This window comes from Rhinoderma darwinii, chromosome 5 (assembly GCF_050947455.1).
Source record: "Rhinoderma darwinii isolate aRhiDar2 chromosome 5, aRhiDar2.hap1, whole genome shotgun sequence".
NCBI classification, from domain to species: Eukaryota; Metazoa; Chordata; class Amphibia; order Anura; family Rhinodermatidae; genus Rhinoderma; species Rhinoderma darwinii.
This window is the reverse complement of record NC_134691.1, coordinates 212,455,276-212,473,002: the sequence shown is the minus strand read 5'-3', so window position 1 is coordinate 212,473,002 and position 17,727 is coordinate 212,455,276. Positions and strand designations below refer to the sequence as shown.

Below are 17,727 nucleotides of genomic sequence, written 5' to 3'. Positions count from 1 at the left end.
ACACATCCGTAAAGAAAAGTGAGGCTCCTCCTAGGACCACTTCCTCGCCTGACCTGGTGAGGAGGGTGGGCACTGTTCCTTCCCAAATACCGGACACCCCGCCGTGTGCGCAACCTCCCCCTCTAAGACGGCTTTAACAGAGCCTGGGGAGAGAGGCGGGGGCCCTTGGGGGACCCACCCAAAATGGACCTACGTGGTCATCCAGTTGAGACCCAGGTGACGCTAAGCGAGAGTGGGCTCCCCTTATATGAGATTAGAGTTGCTGGCATGGGTCTCAGTGAAGGAAGTTCCTCTTTCCCCTTTCGTCCCTCTTTGCAGGAGATTCGGACGAGGGTGGGGATATGAGCGCAAATGAGAATTCTGGTAATGCTGGTGGAGGAAATGTCTGATATTAAGTACCACGATTATTTATTATTTTAAAATCAAGACGTTCTTCAAATCTCCATGATGTCAGAAGTAAAGGGAATCTCCCTCAATGCGAGGGGCGCCAAGTCCAAAGTTAGAAGTGTTGCTCTCTTCAGCTTTTTACAAATAGCACTACACTAACACTGACACTCATTTATCGCACACCTTTGAGCACTTAGTTCGCCACTCCCCTCAAGACTAGTGGGAGTGGCTATCACTATTTAATGCACACTCCTTCTGCAGCATTTTTTGATCTGTCTGTGTCCTGCTGGGAACGGGTTTTCACCCACCCACCTACCTAGTAAGTATGGCCTTTTTTGTGGTTTTGATCCTCGCAGGTGATTTTAATTGTATCCTGAGAGGGGAACGCCGGCTTACCAGTGCTACAAGCAGGAACTATGATAAGACCTCTGGACTGCTCAAAGATATGGTGGGTGATTTTAAGTTAAAAGACGTTTACAAAGAATGTAACAGGAGCAGTCCAGAGGAAGCCGGCGTTACCTGGAGCAACGCCACCTGTAGCTCCAGGATAGATTTTATTTTTTGTAACGAGAATCTGCTGCCTTTTAAATGCGAAGTTTTAACCAATGTTTTTTCTGATCACAAGCTTTTATCATTTTATGTAAAGCGTGATTTTAATAACATTATTAGTAAAAAGTCCTGGAAGTTAAATGTTTCCCTTTTAGATGATCCACAGGTTTTTACAGATTTTATTGAATTTTACAAAGAGAGTAGGCGGGTGAGAGACACACGGGCTCCCATCACTGAATGGTGGGAGAAAATGAAAAGAAAAATAAAATAATTTTTTATTAAAAAAAGCGTGGCGAAAGCCAGAGAGAAGCAAGCTTTTTTTTAAATTCTCAACACCCGCCTACAGACCCTGTACAAGATGAGAGAGCATGAGATAGATGTAAAAGACGACATCACCAACTTAAAAAAAGAGATAGCGTGACTCGCTGAAGGAGATTACCACTGTTTTAGACCCTGTCTCCCAGAATTTTTTATTGCAGGAACTGTCGGAGCAGGAGATTTTAGAGACAGTGAAGAGTTTTAAAGCAGGTAAAGTTCCTGGCCCGGACGGTATACCCAGTGAGTTTTATGTCAAATTTTATGACATTTTAAAAGATGATCTCTTAAACCTTTTTACCGAAGTCTTTCATTCCAAGATGCTGCCTAAGTCCTGGCGGAAGGGTGAGGTCTCCTTGTTATACAAAAAAGGTGACATTGCAGTTTTAGAGAATTGGAGACCAATAACCCTTCTGAATAGTGACTACAAAATAATGGCAAAACTATGTGCGAACCGTTTAAAAGCCATAGTACCCCACATCATACACTCTAACCAGGTGTGTGGGGTGCCAGGCCGCAGCATCTGGGATAATATTAATTTAATAAAAGATGCGATAGAAGACACGAAATCTAGAAACTGAAAATTAGCCATTTAATCCATAGATTTCCAAAAAGCCTTTGACCGAGTATCGCACTTTTATCTTTTTAAGGTTTTAGAGCGGATGGGTATACCTGAAGGTTTTTTATTATCTATTAAAGCCTTTTATAAAGATTGCACAAGCAAAATTTTAGTAAATGGTTTCAAGACACAGGACGTTCTTTTAAACTCTGGGGTGAAGCAGGGGTGTCCCTTGTCCCCACTGCTTTTCATATGTGCACTAGAGCCTCTGCTATGCGCAATACGCCGTGATAAACAAATACGTGGAGTCCCCCTGCCAGGGGGAGGCGGCGTAGAGGCTAAAGCAGTGGGGTACATGGATGATGTGGCGATACTTTGTAGGGACACCCTCTCGCTTCAGAAAGCCCTAAAACAAATTGAGTTTTATTGCTGTGCTTCCGGTTTTAGAATAAATTTCAGCAAAAGTAATATTTTAAGAATAGGAAGCATGGTTTTTAGAGACGTACCCGTTCCTGTGTCAGATACTATTAAAGTTTTAGGTATCTCCTTCAGTGAGCACGACAATGGTTTTATAAGTTGGGACATGGTGGCGCAGAAGGTAAACAATAAAATTTGTATGTGGAATATGAGGAAACTTACTATGGAGGGAAAAATGTTAATCATAAAAATTGTCATTTTACCCCTTCTTTTATACACAAGCATGGTGTTCCCTCCCCCAACAGTTTTATTACGAAAAATAACAAAAGCATGTTTTACCTTCTTTTGGAGTTCCAGGATGGAGAAATTGAAACGAGAAACGGTAATAAAATCCAAACCAAAGGGTGGCAAAGATTTTCCTGATTTTAATAGGTTTCTTTTAATTAAGTTCTTTAGTTTCTGTTTTAATTCCCTTTTTAAAGAGCACTATTGGTCTTACTTTTTACGTTTTTATACTGGGTTTTTTATGCGGAGGTTTTTTATGTGAATTACGTAATTTTAGAAAAGATAGTGTCTCTCTTCAATTTAAAAGGGAAGACCGTGAACGAACTTAAAAACAGCAAGAGACTAATGAAAGACCTGAGAGAGAGTGAAACGGTCAGCAATGTGCTTTTATTTTCAAAATGATTAATGTGTTTTATCTTTTTAATACACAGATGGACCTGGCCTGGAGCTGCGTTCATCAATGTCTTCCATGCCGGGCATTCAGGTACAGAAGAAGATTTGCGAGGTCTGCCGTCTGCCCGAGGGAAGGCTGCCAGGCCGAGGAGACTATAAGACATATTTTTTGGTTATGTGACTTTGCAAAAGAATTTTGGAAAAAAAATATTCCGTCTTTTGGTGAAGATGGCAGACCTAAAGGACTTAAACTATGAAGATATTTTATACTGACTTTTTGGATGCCCAACCGTGAATCAGAAAATAATAGCATGGAAGACGATGAATTGCGCCAAAGAAGCTCTATGGAAGGCCAGGAACATCCTTCTTTTTAAGCACGACGTTTTATCGGTTGATGATGTTTTAGGTCTTTGTTTTAGTGAGATGTATATTTATTTTTTATTAGACAAAAAAAGGAATGCCACCCTTCTAAATAAATGGTTTGTGACTGACTGGAACTCCAAATAAATAAAGATTTGCCCCATGTCCCCCTACATAAATTTTATGAAAATTAGATTTTACTATTGTTACAATCTGAAAAATTATTTTTATGTAACTAAAATGTATTTTATTGTAAAATTGAAATTTTTATTAATAAATCATTGACACCCCTGCGAGGGGGTAGCCAACTGAAAAAAAAATCTGTTCTAATCAGTTTAATATCTGATACGTCCCCTATCTGGGGACCATATATTAAATGGATTTTTAGAACAGGGAGATGGAAATAGAGCTTGCTCTGTCTACTCCACGCATTGACCTGATATTGCAGTATTTCCAGGACCGGTGCACCCTTTCCTTATGTGTTCACTAAAATCAGATTTCAAAACTGCTTTTTGTTTTTGCCATTGTTTTTTTTCTTGCACCTTGGATCTCTCCTTTAATCCCATTATTTCAACACCTGTTGGACAATGCATTTTTGGAATGTGTGATAATGGCCTAATTTATTAAATGTAATTAATTAATAGATTGTCACCTCTTGTTTTGTGTCTTCTGTGTTTCCAGCATTTCAATTTAGAACAGCTCATTCACCTTCCTTGTCTTCTCTCCGCCCTCCCTCCTAGTTAAGTTAAAGAGCTGCACCTGAGCCAGCCACTGATTGATGCAGCACCACAGTCAAATAGTGGAGTGGAGTAGGGGAACAGCAAACAGCCATTAAAGCCGCCCGCCCGCCACAATGGACCTACCTGTGTACACTAGATGGATGTGATGGAATGAAGTGTCCTCCCTACATTTCAGAGAAGTAAGAATTGCAGTTGCAACACACCCTTGCTTGCCTACAAAGAGAGCAGCAATTTGGATTTGTTACTATGTTACCTGGAAGAATAACAAACTGTGCAAGGATGGAGGTTGTAGGAGCAAGGAGAAGAAGCTGTCTGTAAAGTTGGTGGATGCTTATTTTCCATTTTGCAGTCCCTTGTCTCCCTCTTGTGGCCTCCTGGAGGCAACTAGCTGTGCAGACAGACAACCCGGGGGCCACCTGTATCAGTGTTGCCCTCTCAGGCAACACTGAGTGACTGACTGAGCAGCACCGTCTAATATAAGGTTCAGACGGAACTTTGCGCGTGTCATAGTGGAGCCCTCAGGAGCCAGAGCCAGCTTTATGACATCATAATGGGGCCTCAGAGATAAAAGCCTGGGCACAGGCAGTGTTGGTCAGTGCTGCTCAGCAGGCAGCACTGGATTGCAGCTGATCCAAGGTTTCAAGGGAGAAGGGGTGGCTGTGGGCATGCACTTGCTGCTGCTGCCAGTGTTTGTCTGCACGGCAGGAGGGCATTTGGGCGTTGCCAGGAAGGCGTCGGACGAAGGCATCCCGCCGAAACGCGCGTCAGGTCTGACGGTCTCTCATTACAGGGTTTTTCATCACCATGGGTATGTCATGTTTATTTTCTTCTCCCATGCTGTTTTGTTCCATGATTCATTTACTTAAAGTATTTATTCACATGTTCTTATCTTCATAACAGTTTCATGGTAGATGAGTGTTTGGCAACAGACTTGCTATACATCAAATTATATCAGCATCTATACATACTATTTGATTACACTATATCACCAATGTTGTATTTTTGCTCCGATCATGTTACTAACTAGTCTTGTTGCCTCACCTTAGTTTATGTCAGCATACTTTGTTCCCATTTTTCTGTACCTCATTCCCTGTAATTTTTGAACGTTTTTATCCATGCTTTGCATGACTCATTTTTTAACATTGTTATATTTGTCAATAAAGTTTGTGATTATTCTGCTCCACTTTTCGTGTTAATTGTACCCCATTCTCTGTAGGTGTCATATCAGTTGTTGAGGGTCAATGCACCAAGATATCCTTGGTTTTACGTAAGATCTTGTGTTTAGCACTGATGCTATGATTCTTTACATTCATTAAACAAGATCACTTCCTGTTTTGTACGAATAGGTTTTCGAAGGCGTTTTTATGTAGATTCCTCCGCTTTCTGCACAGCATTGTGGTGCAAGCAAAAGAAGCAAATCCTGTCTAGCTTCCTCTCCGGCCTTTATTCACTTCCCGCCTGGCTGTGCTTTTGTGAGTGTGTGAGCCGGCTGGGCCCCATGGAATTGCCTAGGAGTAGGCTGAATCGCTGCAAGGGGTGAACAGCAGTATTGGGCAGGCTCTGGCAACGCACGCCACTTTCGGGTTATCGCTTCTCGGCCTTTTGGCTCATATCAGAGTTATTGCTCTGGTCTGGGTCGGGGGTGCGAGTGTTCCTGCAGTAGCAGGAGACCTCTTGAGTGGTGATCCTCCTATGGTCCTGGACCGATAGGCAAAATGGCAAGTATGGAATTTTTAACAGGTATACAGAAGACCGTCCGGCTGAAGGTGGATATCTCAGACAGTGTGAAGAACTGCATCTCGTATGTTGGTCATGAAATCGTGGAAAAAATGGCTGGTATTTCCTTGGAAAACTATGTATTTTGTATCCAGGAATCTAAAAAGCAAGGTATTTATGATGTTGCCTTTTATGTGGATGGGACCTGCTTGCTTTTTTACGAGTGTCTGAAGACCAACGCCACAAACCAGGTACTGAGAAATGTGACTTTTGTTCCACTATTTGAATTAGAGGAAAAAACGTTTTTTATCCATGTGTTCAATTCCTTGACTGATGTCAATGTCTTAAAGAATTTTCTTGGACAGTATTGTTTTGAGTGTGAAAGGGGGGGGGGGGGTAAAACAAAGAAGTATCCTCAATATTTTTAATGGTACCTATAAATTCTGGGTAAAATTAAGACCGGATGAGAGTTGCATTGGGGGAGTGAGACACCCACCTGCCAACTTTGCTGTGGCTGGGAATAGAGGCTACCTCTACTACCAAGGGCAGCCATCTTTCTGTATGGACTGTTTCAAATTTGGCCATTTAAAGGGAATGTGTTGCCAGAAAAACATGTTTTTTTTTTAAAAATTAAACATTTAGTGTGTGGGTGATTAAACATGGTTCAAATTTTTTTTATTTTTTTCACGAGTCAGGAAATAGTCAGGAAATATTATAAATTAATTCTAATTTATAATACTACCCATTTTTGGTCACTAGATGGAGCTAGTTCCCAAAATTGCAGCATTGCAACATTGGGTTAAAAGCCCTCGCTCTAGTGAGCTCTCAGCATCCCCCCCTCCTTTATCCTGGCTAGTGCCGGGATAAACGAGGGGTTTGAAAGGTTTAACCTCCTACACTGTGTGTCGCCATTTTTTGAGGTAACCCACAGTGTAGTAGGTTTACATACAGTAGTAAACACACACAAACACTAACATACATTGAAATCTCTTACCTGCTCCTGCCGCCGCGGGTCCCTCCGGCCCGTCCGCTCCCTTTGCTGCCGCTGTTCCATGTGCACAAGTCCGGAAGCCGCGACCGGAAGTAGTAATATTACTGTCCGGCCGCGACTTCCGGTCCACAGGAAAATGGCGCCGGACGGCGCCAATTTCGAATAGGACTGTGTGGGAGCGGCGCATGCGCAGTTCCCACACAGACGCCGTACACGGCAGTCAATGGGACGGGAGCCGTTCGCAGTCCCTATGGGACTGTGGCTGCCGTACTCCATGTCTGTGTGTGTCGTTAATCGACACACACAGAAATGGAACAAAAAATGGCAGCCCCCATAGGGAAGAAAAAAGTGTAAAAATAAGAAACAGTAAAACACAAACACACAAATGAAAATAAACGTTTTTATTAAAGCACTAACATCTTTAACATATAAAAAAATTATTTGTGATGACACTGTTCCTTTAAGGGAGGATTGCCAAGGGGTTAAATTATGCAGGAATTGCAAAGATCCTGGACATGAGGCTGGGGCGTGTCCACAGCCTAGAGCCTGTGACCTGTGTGGACTAACTGGCCATATGTACAGAGACTGTCCTGAGGTTGTAAAGAGGAGGGAAGAAAGGAAGAAGCAAGAGGAGGCTAGAAAGCAAAGAAATCTAATGGATCTTAATAGGAAGAGGGAGGAAGCCGCAAGATTCATGAGAATGTCTCAGGAGGCGGAAAAAAGGCAGGAAAATGAAAGTGTGCAAGTGCAGCAGCAGCAGGTGGAGATGGGGGAGGTGTTGATGAGCCCAGCTGTGAAATCTCCCATGAGCGCTGTGAAATCTCCCATGAGCACTGTGATCGAGGAGTCGCTGAGAATAGACTTGTCTCTCTCCGAGGAAGATGAACCTCCTGCGGGGGAAGTGACTGTCACAGGTGCAGAATGTTTTTGTCCCCCCAGGAAAACAGCATAAAAGCCACGGTTTGAAAAGGAGGAGGAAGCGGCGATTTCATTGGAGAACCAGTTCGAATCGCTATTTGAGACCCACATGGATACAAGCGCTGGCGGAGAAGGTACTTCCAAAATACGCCTGGGAAAAATCCTTAAATAATGACATTGCTTAAATTTCTTCCTTAAGGTTGTTTTTTGATTATGTTGTTGAAATTTTTGTCTTCTAATGTCTGCATGTTTAGAAGTAGAGCCAGAAGGGCTCTCATACTAGATTTTCTAGCAAAACAGAATGTGGATGTAATCTGTGTACAAGAGTGGGGATTAGAGTTTGTGGTGGGGCAGGAGGAGTGGGTGCACGGGCCTGCAATATCAAACAAAAATAGAAATGATGGTGTAGGGATTCTATTCAAAAACAAAAAAATAGAAATTTGTAGTCATACTGTTATTGTGGAGGGAAGGTGTGTGATGGTGAGATTTAATAGAGTGAATGTTCGTATAATTAATATATATGCTCCAGCTAATAAGAATGAAAGAGTGGAATTGTTTGAAAAAGTGAAAATGTTTTTGCCTGGGAAGGATCCGGTTGTGTGGATAGGGGACTTTTATTGTGAGATTGATGGAAAAAATGTGGATGTGTCTGGTAATGTGGTTAAAAATATATTGTTTGATTTTCAGTTGAAGGATGTGATAAAATTATGTGGGGTAGACCCCCAAGATACATATTTTTCAGACAGGGGTATTTATAGTTCAAGACTAGATATGTGTTTTGTGTCGAAAGGTGTTATGGGTAAAAATTATATGCAAATGAGGGTAATATATTCAGATCATGAGTGTGTGATGTGTGAACTGGTTTTGGATGTGGAATGTATAAGTGGGAGGGGTTTATGGAAATTAAATGTTAATTTGTTAGAAGATGAGGAGGTGTATGGGAAATATGTTCATTTGTATGGGAGTTGGTGTAGAAGGAAGAATGAGTTTGTAGATGTGTTGGAGTGGTGGGATTGGGTGAAGGAAAAGACAAAAGTATATTTTAAGAAAGTTGGTTATAGAAGAGCGGCTGGTAGAAGGAGAAAGTATAAGTGTTTGTATAAAAGATTGAGTTTTTTGAGAAGTTTGAAGAAGAATGGTTGGGAGGTGGATGAGAAGATTGAGGAAGTTAAGAAGAATATGAAAGAATGGATGGTGAAGAAGGGTAAGGAAATTATGTATCAAGCAAGATTGGATAAATTAGAAAAGAATGAGAAATGTTCGAGATATTTTTTTTAAAAAGTGATTGGGAAGAAAGAGGATTTGGTATGTGTGTATGATAAGGATGGGAAGGTGGTAAAAGGGAAAGTGGTGTTAGGAGTGGTTGAAGAGTTTTACAGAGAATTGTATGCAGTAAAGGAGTGTGATAGAGATTTGGAGTCTGAGGTGGTGGCTGTGATTGAGAAGCAGGTGGAGAGAATGGAGTGTGATAGGCTGATGAGGAGTTGGGGAGGAAGAGGTTAAATCAGTTATTGAAAACATGTCAGTGAATAGAACACCGGGAGAGGATGGGTTGCCAGTGGAGTTTTATAAGAGAATGTGGGATGTGATTAAGCTAGATATGATTGAGATATATGTTTTTATGCGGGAAAAGTGTAGATTGGGGGAGAGTATGAAGAGTGGAGTGGTTGTGCTGATTTATAAGAAAGGGGATGAGAAGGATGTAAGGAATTGGAGACCTATAACTTTGTTGAATTTGGATTATAAGATTTTTGCTAAAATGATTGCCAATAGAATGAGAGATGTGATCGATCAGGTGATTGGGGAGGATCAAGTGTGTGGAATTCCTGCGAGAAGGATTGGTGAGAATCTTTGTTTGTTGAGAGATGTGTTGTGGGATGCAAGGGAGAGAAAGCAAGAGCTTAGTGTGTTATCTATTGATTTTGAAAAAGCGTTTGATAGGTTGTCACATGATTTTTTGTTTAAAGTGTTGGTGAGGATGGGATTTCCTGGAGAGTTTGTGAATATGGTGAGGATGTTGTATAAGGGTGTTGGCAGTAAGATTTTGATAAATGGATGGGTGAGTGAAGAAGTGAAGGTGTGTTCGGGTGTAAGGCAGGTATGCCCCTTGTCCCCTATAGTCTTTGTGTGTGCGCTAGAACCATTATTAGAGATGATTAGGAAGGATAAGTGTATGAGGGGAGTGCAGATTCCAGGGAGTGGTGGGAAAGAGCTGAAAGTGTTGGCGTATATGGACGATGTGTGTGTGCTGTGTGATTATTTTGCTGTTTTGAGGAGGGAGAAATTATTTGTGTCTTTGTTTTGTGGTTCATCAGCTTTTAGGGTAAATTGGAAGAAAAGTGAGTATAAGAGGTTTGGAAGTTCAGGTATGAATGAGGACTTGGGTGTGAAAAGAGTGGATAGTGCGATTCAAATTTTGGGGGTTAAAATGGATGAAAAATTGGATGGAAGTGAGAGTTGGGTAGATGTGGAGAAAAGAGTGAGTAGGAAGTTGAGATTTTGGAGTTTGAGAGAGTTGACGTTTGAAGGAAAGATAATGGTGATAAAAAGTGTGATTCTGCCGATTTTTCTGTATCTTGCTGTGGTGTTTCCTCCGGGGTATATGGTTGTAAGGAAATTGAATAGAATTGTGTTTGTGTTTTTTTGGGGAACGACAATGGAGAGAGTGAGAAGAGAGACTGTGCTGAAGGACTGGGTGAATGGGGGTATGAATTTTCCTAATATTGAAGTGTATTTAGGGGTGAATGTGATGTTTGCAGTGAAGAGGATGCTGGGAGGTGATTGGAAATTTGCATCCATGGTGAGATTTTTGGGTGGAAAGGTGTTAGGGAAAATAGGATGGATGAAAAGAGATTTAAGGAAGCCGTATGCGTTTGTGAGTCCTAAATGTTATGAGTTTATTGAGAATTTTATGAGGAAGTCTGGATTGACAGGGGTGAAGAAAGAATGTTTGAAAGATAAGAAGAGTGTGTTTAAGTGTATAAAAGATATGGAAGTCCAATGTAATATAAATATGGTGAGAGATCAGTGTGTTGGTAAGGTGTGGAGGGGATTGAGGACAGATGGTATCACAAATAGACAGAGAGAGATTGTATGGCAGAGTTTGCATGGTGGGTTGTCAGTTAGAGAGTTTCAGAAAAATTGTGGAGTTGTGAGGAGTGATTTGTGTCCAAGAGAGAATTGTGGTGGGAGTGAAAGTATAGTGCATCTGTTTTGGAATTGTGGGGTGGCACAGGGAGTTTGGAGGGGTATGGGTCCGTTACTTAAGGAGTTGGTTGGGATTAATAGGTTATGTATGGAAATAGTTTTGTTTGGGCTTGCGAGTGTAAGTGAGAAAAATCAAAAGGGTATTATGTGTCATGTTAGCAATTATAAAAGAGGTTTTGTGGGATGTTAGGAACCTGTATGTGTTTAGAAAGAAAGATGTAACTGTGGAAGGATGTTTGAGAATGGTATTGGATAGGATGTATACAGTGTATTTGGTAGATAGGGGAAGGTTGGGGGAGGTGGATGCAGAAGGGATTTGGAAGGTTTTAAAGTGGAGGTATATGGTGAGAGTGTAGTGGAGGGGTGGAATTTTTTGTTATTTCTGTACTTGCTTTTGTTATATGAAAATTTAAAAAACAAAATGAAAAAGCCTGATGATGATTGGATGGAACCGTTCAGAATGTCTAGGATACTGATAGTAAGTATCGACAGAATATGAACGAGTGTTTTTAAAATAATTAATCCAAACCTGAAGGTTTTATAAAAAAAGAAAAAAAAATGCGTGGGTCAAGTGCTCGCTGTACATGGACGATGTGACAGTCTTCTGCGCTGACCAGAGCTCGGTGACTGCACTCATCCAGACCTGCGAGGAGTTCGGACGCGCTTCAGGGGCAAAAGTCAACTGCGGGAAGTCAGAAGCCATGCTCTTCGGAAAATTGGACCTGCCTTCGTCCCGTTTACTATCAAACCGGACTTCATCAAAATTCTGGGAGTCTGGTTCGGTAAGGAAGGTGCAGCCCTAAAGTCGTTGGAAGAACGCTTGGCCAAAGTCAACTAAAGGATCGGACTGTGGAGCCTCAGACAACTCATTATTGAGGGCAAAGCAATGGTCCTGCGTAACGAAGTCTTGCCTGTGCTACAATACACTGCACAGGCATGGCCCCCTCTTGCCACCGTCTCGAGGGCCATTACCAGGACTGTGTTTCGCTTCATCTGGGGCTCGAAAATGGACAGAGTAAAGCGGACTGTTATGTACAAGGAGCCCCGCAAAGGTGGGAAGGGTATACCCGACATTCCCACTCTGCTGCGGATCGCTTTTGTATGTGACTGTGTTCGTATGACTCTGAGGACAGCAAACCGCTCTGCGGGCAAGGCCATGTCCCGCTACTTCCTCCTTCCCCTCTGGCGAGGTTTTGGCTGGGACAAGTGGGACACGAGAAATTTGAATGTGTATAGAAGAGAAGAATTTGAGGTGGATGAAGTGGTTAGAATGGTGTTAGCTAAATTGTTTTTTTATTATAAGTGGGATTTAGATAGGGGTATGGATGCGGAAGGGATATGGAGAATGTTGAAGTGGAGGCAATTGGTGTGACAGTTTGATAGGATGTATTGATTATGTAAAATTTTGAAAAATAAATAAAGAACTATCATTATAAGTTATTGGAAAATAGAGAAGTAGTTATCTGTAATGGATAGCTATATTTCTCGGTTTTAATAAAATAACCTGAATGGTTTAATAAAAAAATAAATAAAAAATAAATAAATAAAAATTTCTGCATCTGGTCTTGTTGGGAGGTGTCCGGGGTACCCTGCTCCTTGGCCTTGGGTGTTCGTCTCTTTTAACAGAGAGACTTCACCCTCTTGCTGCTATTTGGGGAGTAGGCTTAGCCCCCGGACAACGACTGGCGATCGCGCCTTTTCCAAAAGGTCAACCGGCCTTGAGGCGTTAATTTACGAGCTTTCCAAGGGCGGTTGGTCGGGCATCGTAGGCGTCTGGGGTACCCTAATCCTTGGCCTTGGGTGACGGTTCCACTTAATAGTGGGATCTGAGCCCTTGCTGCTATAAGGGACAGGCTTAGCCCCCGGGTGCTGAAAATGCCATTTGCATTCGGTTTCGCATCCGGGAACACGCGGTTGCGCCAGTCCGTCCGCATCGAGGTGGAAGGCGGCCATAGTCAGCGGAAGAACCTCCGCTTCATTGTAGAGGTGATTCTGCTGGACTTCCTGGGGTTCAAGCGGGCGGACAACCTGTGTCTCAACGACCAGGAAAGCCGCGGTCGGTACACCATATCCTTTACGGCCGCGGCATGCTGTGATAATATGCACAAGAGACTGTCTGATGCGGACCAGAGTGAGGAGCGGCTAAATGGACTGACATTTTTATTCCTCTACGGGGAGGAAGAGGTCCCGCTGGTGATGTGCATGTTCAGTCCATTTGTCCAGTGTGACATTGAAACCTTCCTGAGTCGTTACTGCAGGGAGGTCCGCTTCTCACACAAAATATTGAACACCCAGAGCTTCTGGAATGGGAAAAGAAAATATTGAGTGAAGTTACGCCAGGATCCCAATGGCATTGGAGGCTTTCATCACCCACCCCAGAACTTTGCCATTGGGAAGAATCGAGGATTCTTATTTTACCCCCAGATGCCCGGCAGAGCTATTTTAATACATTTGCTTTTAAATGGAATTTTAATTTGTGTTTTAAACGTTTATGCCCCTCCTACCAAACAGGAGAGGGAAGAACTATTAGAGATTTTACAATTGTTTTGTGTTGGGTCTACCCCCCTGCTGGTGGGTGGTGATTTTAACTGTGTACGAGATGGAGAACACCGGCAGGGTGGGGATTTTAATCGAAAAATTGACCGTACTTCTTACCTGCTCAAGAATTTTATTGGTGATTTTAAATTGAAAGATTGCTGGAGGGAACTCTTGCCTGCGGACCCAGGCCCCACCTGGTCCAATGGAAGAGTGAGCTCCAGAATTGATTTTATTTTCACTTCTAATAGTTTTATTCCCAAAAAACGTTTGCTTTTAACAAATATTTTATCTGATCACAAGCTCCTTTCGGTGCGCCTGGAGCTAGAAGGGGAGCAAAAAGCTTGTGGGGTCCCTGGAGACTAAACACCACGCTCCTGGAGGACCCCATCATTAAAGAGGAGTTTGTGCGGACCTACCAGTGTTGGCAGTCCCATAGAGCGCCCAGTCAGCCTATGCTACACTGGTGGGAGGGCATTAAACCCAAAATCAGAGCTTTTTTTATTCGAGCAGGTAAGAAGAAAGCAAAAGATAAAAAACAATGGTTTTGTAATGACGGGTTAGGGAGACAGACAGGTGAGCCCTAATCTATCCGCCACTCAGTCCCTGCCTGCTTACAACGACCCATGCTAGGCGACGGGGTACAACTGGGCGACGGTCCCTACGCTCAGTAAGTGCACGACAGACAAACAGACAAGGGTACACAGAAGCTAGGGAAACAGGGCAGCTGCCCACGGAGACACCGTGAGCAACGAGAGTGGTGAACGAGCCGAGTCAAACCAGGAGTGCACGAGGTACAAAACGCTGAGCAGGAGAGTGGTCAGTAAGCCAAGGTCAATAACAAGCAGAGGATCAGTAGTTCAAGCAGCAGCAGAGCCAGGAAACAAGCAGAGCAGAATCACAGGCAAAGGAGGAACAGGAAAGGCAGGTATAAATAGACAGAGGGCGGGAGCTAGCTCCGTCCGGCCAGGCTGTGATAGGCTCTCCCACTCCTAAGCCTGCCATCCTGAGTGGTGGAAGATGGAGTTAGTCTCACAGACATAGGAGCAGGTGCAGACTGATTACCCACGGGCGTCGACACAGAAGCTGTCTCTGGCAGATCCTTTACAGGTTTTATGTTCTTAATAAACGTTTACATGTACTTTTTAAATTGAAGGAGATTGGTATGGATGTTGATGATGACATCTTAAGTCTAAAAGCTGGAATAAAACATGCCATAGAAGAGAAAGGGAAACAAATAATTTTTAATTCACATGTAAATCACCTCGAGGATGGCGAGAAGTGTTCCCGGTTCTTCTTCAAAAAGGTAATGGATAAACAAGATGTCATTTTAAACCTTGAAGGAGAAACCACTAAGGTCGGCATTTTAAATTCTGCTTTTAATTTCTACCAATCTCTTTTTAATAAGAAAAATATTGATCCTCCCTTTTTAGAACATGTTCTTAATTCCCTTGATGTCAAGCTAGATATTTTAGACCAGGAAGTTTTATCCCATAATATTACTTTGGAGGAACTTTTATTTGCTTTTAAAAGTTTTTCTAATGGGAAAGCTCCTGGGGAAGATGGTCTGCCCATCGAATTTTATCATGCTTTTTGGGAAATTTTAAAGAATGACATGTTTTTATTGTATAAGGAAGTTTTTATTACCGAAGAGCTGCCCCCTTCCTGGAGGAGGGGGATTGTGTCCTTAATTTTTAAAAAAGGTGAGAAGGACCAGTTAAAGAACTGGCGTCCTATTACTCTTTTAAACGTTGATGGTAAAATTTTAGCTAAACTAATAACAACCCGTTTTAAACCTTTTATTCATAAATTAATCCATCCAAACTAGGTATATGGGGTACCTGGGAGGTCAATTACTGAGTCCCTGAATATTTTACGTGACATCATTTGGTATTTTAAAGAAAGGGGTCAAAGTCTTGCTATTTTATCCTTAGATTTCGAGAAGGCTTTTGACCGGGTCTCCCATGAATATCTTTTTATGGTTCTTAAAAAGATGGCTGTTCCTGAAATGATTTTAATCTTTTATATAGATCCTGTTTTAGCCAAATTTCTATCAACGGATTTTTAACTAAAGTTGTTCCTCTTTTATCAGGGGTGAAACAGGGGTGCCCATTGTCTCCGCTCCTTTTTATTTGTGCCATAGAACCTCTGTTCACCCTAATAAGAGATGATAAAGTCATCAGAGGCGTGCCCATACCTGGAGGAAGGGGGAACCAGGTAAAAATCCTAGGCTATATGGATGACGCCACCGTCCTATGCCCAGGTGCCGCTTCTATGAGAAGGGCATTGAGGAACACCGGCATTTTTTGTGAAGCCTCTGGTTTTAAATTAAATGTTGATAAATGTGACTGTTTTTATACTGGTGTATGGGATTCCTCTGTGACACCAGGAGTTAACATGCAGCAGGATCAGACACAAATTTTAGGAATTGTTTTTAATCAAGAAAACGATGGGAGACCCAATTGGGATTCAGTAATTGCTAAAATGGAAAAAAAGGTTTTAATGTGGAATTTGAGAAATCTCACCATGGAGGGAAAAGTTTTAATAATTAAATCTGTTTTATTACCTATAATGCTTTATGTAGCTATGGTTTTTCCTCCAACAATTTTATATATTAAAAAACTGACCAGGATCTGTTTTATGTTTTTATGGGGTTCCAAAATGGAAAAACTAAAACGTGATTTTATGTAAAGATGTAAGGACAATGGCGGGAGAGATGTTCCTAACCTTTTTAACTTCTTTTACATTAAATACCTCTGTTTCTGTTTTAAAATGTATAATCTGATGGTATTTTTAGCTACTTTTTAAAGTACGCTACGGGCATGGTTTTTAAACGATGGTTTTGTGTCCCTTTGAACTCTCCTGTGCTTCTGTGTCCCCCAAAACAATATGTGGTGCTCGAAAAAACGGTCAGGCTCCTAGGTCTCCAAGAATTAGAGCCTGACATATTAGGGGACCAGAAAAAAGTGTCACTCTCCTGTAGGCGGCAGGAAGATACACTGGCAGTTTCAAATTTCTCACAGGCAAGGTCCAAGGTGGTGTGGCGAAACGTTTTCGGAAAATTGATGGCAAATGTGCACAAGGACCTTGCCTGGGCAATCGTTCACCAGTGCCTCCCTACCCGTGAATTCCAGCATAGGCGAGGACTCGTGGCAAGAGCCAAGTGCCCGAGAGACAGGTGTGGTGACGACGAGACGGTAATGCACCTGTTTTGGAACTGCCCATATGCACAGGAGGTTTGGAGGAAGGTAGGCCCATTGCTGAAATGGGCCTGCGGTCTTAAAGATCTTAATTTTGAATACGTGTTTTATGGTCTTTTTAACTGCCCAAGTTTTAAACAGCAAATGGTCTGTTGGATCATTTTAAACTGTTTTAAGAATGCCATCTGGAAGGTTAGGAACATTCTGCTTTTTAAACATGATTTTATTGACGTTAAAAATTGTGTCAAATATGCCCTAAGTGAAATGTATATTTATTATCTTAGGGACAAAAAGCAGCTAAGGGTAAAAGAAGCAACATCCATGTGGTGTTTGCAAATGTGGAATACCATAACATTGTAAATAAAAATGGTTTTATTCTTTTATGTCTTTTATGCCCTGTATAAATTTTATCCTGCTATTGTTCTGTACTTTTATTATAACATCTGTATTACTGGTCTTATTATTATTACTTTTTTAGTCATTTAAATGTATATATATATCCATGTACTATGCCATTGATTTTATCTTGTGGTTTCAATTTTAAAAAAGTCTGTAAAATATATTATTTTTGCCAATAAAAAACTTTGTTGAAACCTTATCTGTTCTTATCAGTTTAATATCTGATACGTCCCCTATCTTGGGACCATATATTAAATGGATTTTTAGAACAGGGAGATGGAAATAGAGCTTGCTCTGTCCACTCCACGCATTGACCTGGTATTGCAGTATCTCCAGGACCGGTGCACCCTTTCCTTATGTGTTCACTAAAATCAGATTCCAAAAGTACTTTTTGTGTTTGCCATTGTTTTAGTCTTTCTGATGGGATCTCTCCTTTAATCCCATTATTTGAACGCCTGTTGTACAATGCCTTTATACAATGCAGGTTGTGTATTGTGTGATAATGAGCTCATTATTAAATGCAATTAATTAATAGATTGCCTGCCACCTCTTGTGTTGTTTCTGTGTTTCCAGCATTTGAATTTGGAACAGCTCATTCACCTTCCCTTTTCCTCTCTCCCTCCCTCTTCCTAGATAAGTGAAAGAGCTGCACATGAGCCAGTCTGTCTGTCAGCCAGCCCACAGCCACTGATTGATGCAGCCAGCAGCACAGTCAAATAGTGGAATAGTGGAGTAGGGGAACAGCAAGCAGCCATT

At 41.8% G+C, this 17,727-nt stretch overlaps 2 non-coding genes across 2 annotated transcripts; both read left to right on the top strand.

The window, feature by feature from the left end:
- The first annotated feature begins 3,551 nt into the window (after window positions 1-3,551).
- On the top strand, window positions 3,552-3,738 carry LOC142654419 (U2 spliceosomal RNA). Its single transcript, XR_012849037.1, has one exon. It is a non-coding gene; the product is annotated as a U2 spliceosomal RNA (small nuclear RNA).
- A 13,393-nt stretch (window positions 3,739-17,131) lies between these two features.
- LOC142654195 (U2 spliceosomal RNA) lies at window positions 17,132-17,323 on the top strand. Its single transcript, XR_012848921.1, has one exon. It is a non-coding gene; the product is annotated as a U2 spliceosomal RNA (small nuclear RNA).
- The last annotated feature ends 404 nt before the right edge of the window (window positions 17,324-17,727 follow it).